This window comes from Salvelinus namaycush, chromosome 10 (genome assembly GCF_016432855.1).
Source record: "Salvelinus namaycush isolate Seneca chromosome 10, SaNama_1.0, whole genome shotgun sequence".
Taxonomy (NCBI): Eukaryota; Metazoa; Chordata; class Actinopteri; order Salmoniformes; family Salmonidae; genus Salvelinus; species Salvelinus namaycush.
This window is the reverse complement of record NC_052316.1, coordinates 49,827,556-49,839,746: the sequence shown is the minus strand read 5'-3', so window position 1 is coordinate 49,839,746 and position 12,191 is coordinate 49,827,556. Positions and strand designations below refer to the sequence as shown.

Here is a 12,191-nt window from a genome sequence, read left to right as displayed (position 1 = left end):
ATCGGCCCCCAAACCCAGCGGTTCAGTACGTATTGTAACGGCCCACCAAACCCGCGGGTCAGTACGTTATTGTAAACGGCCCACCAAACCCACGGTTCAGTACGTATTGTAATCGGCCCACCAAACCCACGTTCAGTACGTATGTAAACGGCCCACCAAACCCACGTTCAGTACGTATTGTAACGCGCCCACCAACCCACGGGTCAGTACGTATTGTAAACGCCCACCAAACCCACGGGTCAGTACGTATTGTAAACGCCCACCAACCCACGGTTCGTACGTATGTAAACGACCCACCAAACCCACGGTTCAGTACGTATTGTAAACGGCCCACCAAACCCACGGTTCAGTACGTATTGTAAACGGCCCACCAAACCCGCGGGTCGGTACGTATTGTAAACGGCCCACCAAACCCACGGTTCAGTACGTATTGTAATCGGCCCACCAAACCCACGGTTCAGTACGTATTGTAAACGGCCCACCAAACCCGCGGGTCAGTACGTATTGTAAACGGCCCACCAAACCCACGGTTCAGTACGTATTGTAAAACGCCCACCAAACCACAGTTCGTATATTGTAAACGGCCCACCAAACCCACAGTTCAGTACGTATTGTAAACGGCCCACCAAACCCACGGGTCAGTACGTATTGTAAACGGCCCACCAAACCCACGGGTCAGTACGTATTGTAAACGGCCCACCAAACCCACGGTTCAGTACGTATTGTAAACGGCCCACCAAACCCACGGTTCAGTACGTATTGTAAACGGCCCACCAAACCCACGGTTCAGTACGTATTGTAAACGGCCCACCAAACCCGCGGGTCGGTACGTATTGTAAACGGCCCACCAAACCCACGGTTCAGTACGTATTGTAAACGGCCCACCAAACCCACGGTTCAGTACGTATTGTAAACGGCCCACCAAACCCGCGGTTCAGTACGTATTGTAAACGGCCCACCAAACCCGCGGTTCAGTACGTATTGTAAACGGCCCACCAAACCCACGGGTCGGTACGTATTGCAGGTTCGGGGTCACGGCTCGGTTACAGTGGGAAAATGAAATGCTATTCACAATGTTCAGCATTCATAATGTTCCTTTCATTGTCTGTTTGCGACAGGACTGTTTCATTGGGCCTCTAGTTTCCACTCTGATGCTGCGTTTGTAACCATGTGGAAGGTGGGAGTTTACCAGTTGGGTACATTCATGTGATTTGAACTCGTTGAGCAACGCCAGTTAGCTAACGGCCAACAAGCTGCGTCAACCAACAGCTATCATGATTCTAACCTAATTAGAGTTAAAAAAACACATTCATCCATTGATTTTTATAAAGAATGTTTTGCTGTTTCATTCATCTGCCGAAAATTCTGTTATCATTTCCTTAGTAGATGAGGTCAGAGGTCACCATGTGGGAGAAGTGTGAGCTCAGGATGATAGTTTCCCCACTAGTAATTGCCAGTTGGATGGCCGTTCGTGGATTTTTCAGTCGTATGTGGTATTTTCCCACTTCCATCTTGGTTACGAACGCAGCAGGACACTGCCTTCTGTGCCAGATGCCCCACTTGTGCATCTCTTAAAGGGGGCGTATCTATAGGGCATTATAGCCCCCACTCAAATAAAATCTAATTTTATTGGTCACATACACATATTTAGCAGATGTTATTGGTCACATACACATATTTAGCAGATGTTATAGCGGGTGTAGCGAAATGCTTGTGTTTCTAGCTCCATCAGTGCAGTAGTATCTAACTAAATGATTGTGTTCCTAGCTCCAACAGTGCAGTAATATCTAACTAAATGCTTGTGTTTCTAGCTCCATCAGTGCAGTAGTATCTAACTAAATGCTTGTGTTCCTAGCTCCATCAGTGCAGTAGTATCTAACTAAATGCTTGTGTTTCTAGCTCCATCAGTGCAGTAGTATCTAACTAAATGCTTGTGTTCCTAGCTCCAACAGTGCAGTAATATCTAACTAAATGCTTGTGTTTCTAGCTCCATCAGTGCAGTAGTATCTAACTAAATGCTTGTGTTCCTAGCTCCAACAGTGCAGTAGTATCTAACTAAATGCTTGTGTTCCTAGCTCCAACAGTATCTAACTAAATGCTTGTGTTCCTAGCTCCATCAGTGCAGTAGTATCTAACTAAATGCTTGTGTTCCTAGCTCCATCAGTGCAGTAGTATCTAACTAAATGCTTGTGTTCCTAGCTCTAACAGTGCAGTAGTATCTAACTAAATGCTTGTGTTCCTAGCTCCAACAGTGCAGTAGTATCTAACTAAATGCTTGTGTTCCTAGCTCCAACAGTGCAGTAGTATCTAACTAAATGCTTGTGTTCCTAGCTCCAACAGTGCAGTAGTATCTAACTAAATGCTTGTGTTCATAGCTCCAACAGTGCAGTAGTATCTAACTAAATGCTTGTGTTCCTAGCTACAACAGTGCAGTAGTATCTAACTAAATGCTTGTGTTCCTAGCTCCAACAGTGCAGTAGTATCTAACTAAATGCTTGTGTTCATAGCTACAACAGTGCAATAGTATCTAACTAAATGCTTGTGTTCCTAGCTCCAACAGTGCAGTAGTATCTAACTAAATGCTTGTGTTCCTAGCTCCAACAGTGCAGTAGTATCTAACTAAATGCTTGTGTTCATAGCTACAACAGTGCAATAGTATCTAACTAAATGCTTGTGTTCATAGCTACAACAGTGCAGTAGTATCTAACTAAATGCTTGTGTTCCTAGCTCCAACAGTGCAGTAATATCTAACTAAATGCTTGTGTTCCTAGCTCCATCAGTGCAGTAGTATTTAACTAAATGCTTGTGTTTCTAGCTCCAACAGTGCAGTAATATCTAACTAAATGCTTGTGTTCCTAGCTCCAACAGTGCAGTAGTATCTAACTAAATGCTTGTGTTCCTAGCTCCAACAGTGCAGTAATATCTAACTAAATGCTTGTGTTCCTAGCTCCATCAGTGCAGTAGTATCTAACTAAATGCTTGTGTTTCTAGCTCCGACAGTGCAGTAGTATCTAACTAAATGCTTGTGTTCCTAGCTCCGACAGTGCAGTAGTATCTAACTAAATGCTTGTGTTCCTAGCTCCAACAGTGCAGTAGTATCTAACTAAATGCTTGTGTTCCTAGCTCCAACAGTGCAGTAGTATCTAACTAAATGCTTGTGTTCCTAGCTCCAACAGTGCAGTAGTATTTAACTAAATGCTTGTGTTTCTAGCTCCAACAGTGCAGTAGTATCTAACTAAATGCTTGTGTTCCTAGCTCCAACAGTGCAGTAGTATCTAACTAAATGCTTGTGTTTCTAGCTCCATCAGTGCAGTAGTATCTAACTAAATGCTTGTGTTCCTAGCTCCAACAGTGCAGTAGTATATAACTAAATGCTTGTGTTTCTAGCTCCAACAGTGCAGTAGTATCTAACTAAATGCTTGTTTCTAGCTCCAACAGTGCAGTAGTATCTAACTAAATGCTTGTTTCTAGCTCCAACAGTGCAGTAGTATCTAACTAAATGCTTGTGTTTCTAGCTCCAACAGTGCAGTAGTATCTAACTAAATGCTTGTGTTCCTAGCTCCATCAGTGCAGTAGTATCTAACTAAATGCTTGTGTTCCTAGCTCCATCAGTGCAGTAGTATCTAACTAAATGCTTGTGTTCCTAGCTCCATCAGTGCAGTAGTATCTAACTAAATGCTTGTGTTCCTAGCTCCATCAGTGCAGTAGTATCTAACTAAATGCTTGTGTTCCTAGGTCCAACAGTGCAGTAGTATCTAACTAAATGCTTGTGTTCCTAGCTCCAACAGTGCAGTAGTATCTAACTAAATGCTTGTGTTCCTAGCTCCAACAGTGCAGTAATATCTAACTAAATGCTTGTGTTCCTAGCTCCAACAGTGCAGTAGTATCTAACTAAATGCTTGTGTTTCTAGCTCCGACAGTGCAGTAGTATCTAACTAAATGCTTGTGTTCCTAGCTCCAACAGTGCAGTAGTATCTAACTAAATGCTTGTGTTTCTAGCTCCAACAGTGCAGTAGTATCTAACTAAATGCTTGTGTTCCTAGCTCCAACAGTGCAGTAGTATCTAACTAAATGCTTGTGTTCCTAGCTCCATCAGTGCAGTAGTATCTAACTAAATGCTTGTGTTCCTAGCTCCAACAGTGCAGTAGTATCTAACTAAATGCTTGTGTTCCTAGCTCCAACAGTGCAGTAGTATCTAACTAAATGCTTGTGTTTCTAGCTCCATCAGTGCAGTAGTATCTAACTAAATGCTTGTGTTCCTAGCTCCAACAGTGCAGTAGTATCTAACTAAATGCTTGTGTTCCTAGCTCCAACAGTATTATCTAACTAAATGCTTGTGTTCCTAGCTCCATCAGTGCAGTAGTATCTAACTAAATGCTTGTGTTCCTAGCTCCATCAGTGCAGTAGTATCTAACTAAATGCTTGTGTTCCTAGCTCTAACAGTGCAGTAGTATCTAACTAAATGCTTGTGTTCCTAGCTCCAACAGTGCAGTAGTATCTAACTAAATGCTTGTGTTCCTAGCTCCAACAGTGCAGTAGTATCTAACTAAATGCTTGTGTTCCTAGCTCCAACAGTGCAGTAGTATCTAACTAAATGCTTGTGTTCATAGCTACAACAGTGCAATAGTATCTAACTAAATGCTTGTGTTCCTAGCTACAACAGTGCAGTAGTATCTAACTAAATGCTTGTGTTCCTAGCTCCAACAGTGCAGTAGTATCTAACTAAATGCTTGTGTTCATAGCTACAACAGTGCAATAGTATCTAACTAAATGCTTGTGTTCCTAGCTCCAACAGTGCAGTAGTATCTAACTAAATGCTTGTGTTCCTAGCTCCAACAGTGCAGTAGTATCTAACTAAATGCTTGTGTTCATAGCTACAACAGTGCAATAGTATCTAACTAAATGCTTGTGTTCATAGCTACAACAGTGCAGTAGTATCTAACTAAATGCTTGTGTTCCTAGCTCCAACAGTGCAGTAATATCTAACTAAATGCTTGTGTTCCTAGCTCCATCAGTGCAGTAGTATTTAACTAAATGCTTGTGTTTCTAGCTCCAACAGTGCAGTAATATCTAACTAAATGCTTGTGTTCCTAGCTCCAACAGTGCAGTAGTATCTAACTAAATGCTTGTGTTCCTAGCTCCAACAGTGCAGTAATATCTAACTAAATGCTTGTGTTCCTAGCTCCAACAGTGCAGTAGTATCTAACTAAATGCTTGTGTTCCTAGCTCCGACAGTGCAGTAGTATCTAACTAAATGCTTGTGTTCCTAGCTCCGACAGTGCAGTAGTATCTAACTAAATGCTTGTGTTCCTAGCTCCAACAGTGCAGTAGTATCTAACTAAATGCTTGTGTTCCTAGCTCCAACAGTGCAGTAGTATCTAACTAAATGCTTGTGTTCCTAGCTCCAACAGTGCAGTAGTATCTAACTAAATGCTTGTGTTCCTAGCTCCAACAGTGCAGTAGTATTTAACTAAATGCTTGTGTTTCTAGCTCCAACAGTGCAGTAGTATCTAACTAAATGCTTGTGTTCCTAGCTCCAACAGTGCAGTAGTATCTAACTAAATGCTTGTGTTTCTAGCTCCATCAGTGCAGTAGTATCTAACTAAATGCTTGTGTTTCTAGCTCCATCAGTGCAGTAGTATCTAACTAAATGCTTGTGTTCCTAGCTCCAACAGTGCAGTAGTATATAACTAAATGCTTGTGTTTCTAGCTCCAACAGTGCAGTAGTATCTAACTAAATGCTTGTTTCTAGCTCCAACAGTGCAGTAGTATCTAACTAAATGCTTGTTTCTAGCTCCAACAGTGCAGTAGTATCTAACTAAATGCTTGTGTTTCTAGCTCCAACAGTGCAGTAGTATCTAACTAAATGCTTGTGTTCCTAGCTCCATCAGTGCAGTAGTATCTAACTAAATGCTTGTGTTCCTAGCTCCATCAGTGCAGTAGTATCTAACTAAATGCTTGTGTTCCTAGCTCCATCAGTGCAGTAGTATCTAACTAAATGCTTGTGTTCCTAGCTCCAACAGTGCAGTAGTATCTAACTAAATGCTTGTGTTCCTAGGTCCAACAGTGCAGTAGTATCTAACTAAATGCTTGTGTTCCTAGCTCCAACAGTGCAGTAGTATCTAACTAAATGCTTGTGTTCCTAGCTCCAACAGTGCAGTAATATCTAACTAAATGCTTGTGTTCCTAGCTCCATCAGTGCAGTAGTATTTAACTAAATGCTTGTGTTTCTAGCTCCGACAGTGCAGTAGTATCTAACTAAATGCTTGTGTTCCTAGCTCCAACAGTGCAGTAGTATCTAACTAAATGCTTGTGTTTCTAGCTCCAACAGTGCAGTAGTATCTAACTAAATGCTTGTGTTCCTAGCTCCAACAGTGCAGTAGTATCTAACTAAATGCTTGTGTTCCTAGCTCCAACAGTGCAGTAGTATTTAACTAAATGCTTGTGTTTCTAGCTCCAACAGTGCAGTAGTATCTAACTAAATGCTTGTGTTCCTAGCTCCAACAGTGCAGTAGTATCTAACTAAATGCTTGTGTTTCTAGCTCCAACAGTGCAGTAGTATCTAACTAAATGCTTGTGTTTCTAGCTCCATCAGTGCAGTAGTATCTAACTAAATGCTTGTGTTCCTAGCTCCAACAGTGCAGTAGTATATAACTAAATGCTTGTGTTTCTAGCTCCAACAGTGCAGTAGTATCTAACTAAATGCTTGTTTCTAGCTCCAACAGTGCAGTAGTATCTAACTAAATGCTTGTGTTCCTAGCTCCAACAGTGCAGTAGTATCTAACTAAATGCTTGTGTTCCTAGCTCTAACAGTGCAGTAATATCTAACTAAATGCTTGTGTTCCTAGCTCCAACAGTGCAGTAGTATCTAACTAAATGCTTGTGTTCCTAGCTCCAACAGTGCAGTAGTATCTAACTAAATGCTTGTGTTCCTAGCTCCAACAGTGCAGTAGTATCTAACTAAATGCTTGTGTTCCTAGCTCCAACAGTGCAGTAGTATCTAACTAACTGCTTGTGTTCCTAGCTCCAACAGTGCAGTAGTATCTAACTAAATGCTTGTGTTCCTGCAATAATATTGAACAATTCACAACAATACACACATCTAAAAGTAAAAGATCGGAATTAAGAAATATATAAATATTACGACGAGCAATGTCAGAGTGGCATTGAATAAAATAAACTAGAATACAGTATATACATATGAAATTAGTAAAGCAGTATGTAAACCTTATTAAAGTGACCAGTGTTCCATTATTAAAGTGACCAGTGATTCCATGTCTTTGTATATGGGGCAGCAGAGACTAATATGCAGGTTTGAGTAACCAGTGGTAGCTGGCTAGTGATGGCTATTTAACAGTCTGATGGCCTTGAGATAGAAGCTGTTTTTCAGTTTTTCGGTCCCTGCTTTGATGCACCTGTACTGACCTCGCCTTCTGGATGATAGCAGGGTGAACAGGCAGTGGCTCGGGTGGTTGTCCTTGAACTTTTTGCCTTCCTGTGACATCGGGTGTTGTAGGGCAGGCAGGGTGCCCCCGGCGATGCGTTGGGCAGACCGCACCACCCTCTGGAGAGCCCTGCGGTTGCGGGCGGTGCAGTTGCCGTACCAGGTGGTGATACAGCCCGACAGGATGCTCTCAATTGTGCATATGTAAAAGTTTGTGAGGGTCTTAGGGGCCAAGCCAAATTTCTTCAGCCTCCTGAGGTTGAAGAGGCGCTGCTGCGCCTTCTTCACAACGCTGTCTGTGTGGGTGGACCATTTCAGATCGTCAGTGATGTGTACGCCGAGGAACTTAAAACTTTCCACCTTCTCCACTACTGTCCCGTCGATGTGGATGGGGGGGGGTGCTCCCTCTGCTGTTTCCTGAAGGCCACGATCATCTCCTTTGTTTTGTTGACGTTAAGAGGTTATTTTCCTGAAACCACTTTTCCAGGGCCCTCACCTCCTCCCTGTAGGCTGTCTCGTCATTGTTGGTAATCAGTCCTACTACTGTTGTGTCGTCTGCTAACTTGATGATTGAGTTGCAGGCGTGCGTAGCCATGCAGTCATGGGTGAACAGGGAGTACAGGAGGGGGCTGAGCACGCACCCTTGTGGGGCCCCAGTGTTGATTGGCATAGAGGTGGTGTTGTTTCCTACCTTCACCACCTCGGTGCGGCCCGTCAGGAAGTCCATGACCCAGTTGCACAGGGCGGGGTCGAGACCCAGGGCCTCCAGCTTGATGATGAGCTTGGAGGGTACTATGGTGTTGAATGCTGAGCTGTAGTCAATGAACAGCATTCTTACATAGGTATCCCTCTTGTCTAGAGCGATGGCGATTGCGTTGTCTGTGGATCTATTGGGAAGGTAAGCAAATTGAAGTGGGTCTAAGGTGTCAGGTAGGGTGGAGGTGATATGATCCTTAACTAGCCTCTCAAAGTACTTCATGATGGCGGAGGGCGATAGTCATTTAGTTCAGTTACCTTCGCTTTCTGGGAACAGGAACAATGGTGGACATCTTGAAGCATGTGGGGACAGCAGACTGGGATGGGGAGAGATTGAATATGTCTGTAAACACTCCAGCCATGCTCCGAGGACGTGGCTAGGGATGCCGTCTGGGCCGGCAGTCTTGCGAGGGTTAACACGCTCAAATGTCTTACTCACATCGGGCATGGAGAAGGAGAGCCCACAGTCCTTGGTAGCGGGCCTCGTCGGTAGCACTATGTTATCCTCAAAGCTGGCGTGTTTGGTTTGTCCGGAAGCAAGACGGTGTCTGCGACTGGTTTTCCCTTTTGTTCTCCGTGATTGTCTGTAGACCCTGCCACAAACGTCTCGTGACTGAGTCGTTTCAATTGTGACTCCACGGAGGGAATAACTACACTTTGTATTCAACCATATTCCCAGTCACCTTGCCCGTGGTGAGATGCGGTGGTTCGCGCTTTCAGTTTTGCGCGAATGCTGCCATCTATCCACAGTTTCTCAGTTGGGAAGGTTTAAATAGTCACAGTGGGGACAACATCTCCTATACACTTCCTGATGAACTCAGTCACCGTGTCCGAGCTGTATCTGTGTATTTGTCAATGTTATTCTCAGAGGCTTCCCAGAACATATCCCAGTCCGCGTGATCAAAACAAAGAGTACTACAGGCAGTGTGTTGATAGAACTTTGGTAGCTTTTTCCTCAAATTTGCTTTGTTAAAATCCCCAGCTACAATAAATGCGGCCTCAGGATATATGGTTTCGAGTTTGCATAAAGTCCAGGGTTATTTGAGGGCCGTCGTGGTATCAGCTTGAGGTGGAATATACACGGCTGTGACTATAACCAAAGATAATTATTTTGGGAGGTAATACGGTCATGAAACATAATCCCCCGCCTTTCTTCTTCCCGGCGTGTTCTTTAATTCCTGTCTGCACGATGTACTGAGAACCCAGCTGGCTGTATGGGACAGTATGTCCGGAGAGAGCCATGACTCCGTGAAACAGAGCATGTTATAATCCCTGATGTCTCTCTGGAAGGAGATCCTCTCCCTGAGCTCGTCTACTTTACTATCCAGAGACTGAACATTAGCGAGTAATATACTCGGAAGCGGTGGGTGGTGTGCACGCCTCCTGAGTCGGACTGGAAGTCCACTCCGAATACCTCTACTCTACCGGCGCCGTCTTCGAGCAGCATCTGGGATAAGTTCAGTTGGGGGTTTGAACAAAGGATACAATTCGGAGAAGTTGTATTTTTGCTGGTGAGTTATCACCGCTCTGATATCCCAAAGTTATTTCCGTCTGTATGTAATAACACAAAAAAAACATTCTGGGCTAATAATGTAAGAAATAACACACAGAAAAACGAATTAGTGCAAAGTTGCTTAGGAGCTTCCATGTCTGTCATGTCTTAGGAACTAGAAGCAGAACTTCCACATCGGTCATGTTCCACCCCTACCACAACGCGCACATCGTTCCACCCCTACCACAACGCGCACATCGTTCCACCCCTACCACAACGCGCACATCGTTCCAGCCCTACCACAACGCACATCGTTCCACCCCTACCACAACGCGCGCATCGTTCCACCCCTACCACAACGCACATCGTTCCACCCCTACCACAACGCGCACATCGTTCCACCCCTACCACAACACACATCGTTCCACCCCTACCACAACGCGCACATCGTTCCAGCCCTACCACAACGCACATCGTTCCAGCCCTACCACAACGCACATCGTTCCAGCCCTACCACAACGCACATCGTTCCACAACGCGCACATCGTTCCAGCCCTACCACAACGCACATCGTTCCAGCCCTACCACAACGCACATCGTTCCACAACGCGCACATCGTTCCAGCCCTACCACAACGCACATCGTTCCACAACGCACATCGTTCCACCCCTACCACAACGCGCACATCGTTCCACCCCTACCACAACGCGCACATCGTTCCACCCCTACCACAACGCGCACATCGTTCCACCCCTACCACAACGGCTACCACAACGCGCACATCGTTCCAGCCCTACCACAACGCACATCGTTCCAGCCCTACCACAACGCGCACATCGTTCCAGCCCTACCACAACGCACATCGTTCCAGCCCTACCACAACGCACATCGTTCCAGCCCTACCACAACGCACATCGTTCCACAACGCGCACATCGTTCCACCCCTACCACAACGCACATCGTTCCACCCCTACCACAACGCACATCGTTCCACCCCTACCACAAAGCGCACATCGTTCCACCCCTACCACAAAGCGCACATCGTTCCACCCCTACCACAACACACATCGTTCCAGCCCTACCACAACGCACATCGTTCCACCCCTACCACAACGCACATCGTTCCACCCCTACCACAACGCACATCGTTCCACCCCTACCACAACGCACATCGTTCCACCCCTACCACAACGCACATCGTTCCACCCCTACCACAACGCGCACATCGTTCCACCCCTACCACAACGCACATCGTTCCACCCCTACCACAACGCACATCGTTCCACCCCTACCACAACGCACATCGTTCCAGCCCTACCACAACGCACATCGTTCCACCCCTACCACAACGCGCACATCGTTCCACCCCTACCACAACGCACATCGTTCCACCCCTACTAAACTCAGCCAAAAAAAGAATCGTCCCTTTTTCAGGACCCTGTCTTTCAAAGATAATTCGTAAAAATCCAAATAACTTCACAGATCTTCATTGTAAAGGGTTTAAACACTGTTTCCCATGCTTGTTCAATGAACCATAAACAATTAATGAACATGCACCTGTGGAACGGTTGTTAAGACACTAACAGCTTACAGACGGTAGGCAATTAAGGTCACAGTTATGAAAACTTAGGACACTAAAGAGGCCTTTCTACTGACTCTGAAAAACACCAAAAGAAAGATACCCAGGGTCCCTGCTCATCTGCGTGAACGTGCCTTGGCATGCTGCAAGGAGGCATGAGGACTGCCAATGTGTCCCGGGCAATAAATTGCAATGTCCGTACTGTGAGACGCCTAAGACAGCGCTACAGGGAGACAGGACGGACAGCTGATCATCCTCGCAGTGGCAGACCACGTGTAACAACACCTGCACAGGATCAGTACATCCGAACATCACACCTGCAGGACAGGTACAGGATGGCAACAACAACTGCCCAAGTTACACCAGGATGCACAATCCCTTCATCAGTGCTCAGACTGTCCGCAATATGCTGAGAGAGGCTAGACTGAGGGCTTGTAGGCCTGTTGTAAGGCAGGTCCTCACCAGACATCACCGGCAACAACGTCGCCTATGGGCACGAACCCACCATCGCTGGACCAGACAGGACTGGCAAAAAGTGCTCTTCACTGACGAGTCACGGTTTTGCCTCACCAGGGGTGATGGTCGGATTTGTGTTTATCGTCGAAGGAATGAGCGTTACACCGAGGCCTGTACTCTGGAGCGGGATCAATTTGGAGGTGGAGGGTCCGTTATGGTCTGGGGCGGTGTGTCACAGCATCATCGGACTGAGCTTGTTGTCATTGCAGGCAATCTCAACGCTGTGCGTTACAGGGAAGACATCCTCCTCCCTCATGTGGTACCCTTCCTGTGTTCTGCCATGGCCAGCGAAGAGCCCGGATCTCAATCCCATTGAGCACGTCTGGGACCTGTTGGATCGGAGGGTGAGGGCTATGGCCATTCCCCCCTGAAATGTCCGGGAACTTGCAGGTGCCTTGGCGGAA

General features: G+C 45.7%; 1 protein-coding gene across 1 annotated transcript in view; it reads right to left on the bottom strand.

Moving 5' to 3' along the window:
- jade3 (jade family PHD finger 3) overlaps window positions 1-12,191 on the bottom strand; it is a 48,592-nt gene that overhangs the window by 7,648 nt on the left and 28,753 nt on the right. The gene's annotated exons all lie outside the window — the stretch shown is intronic.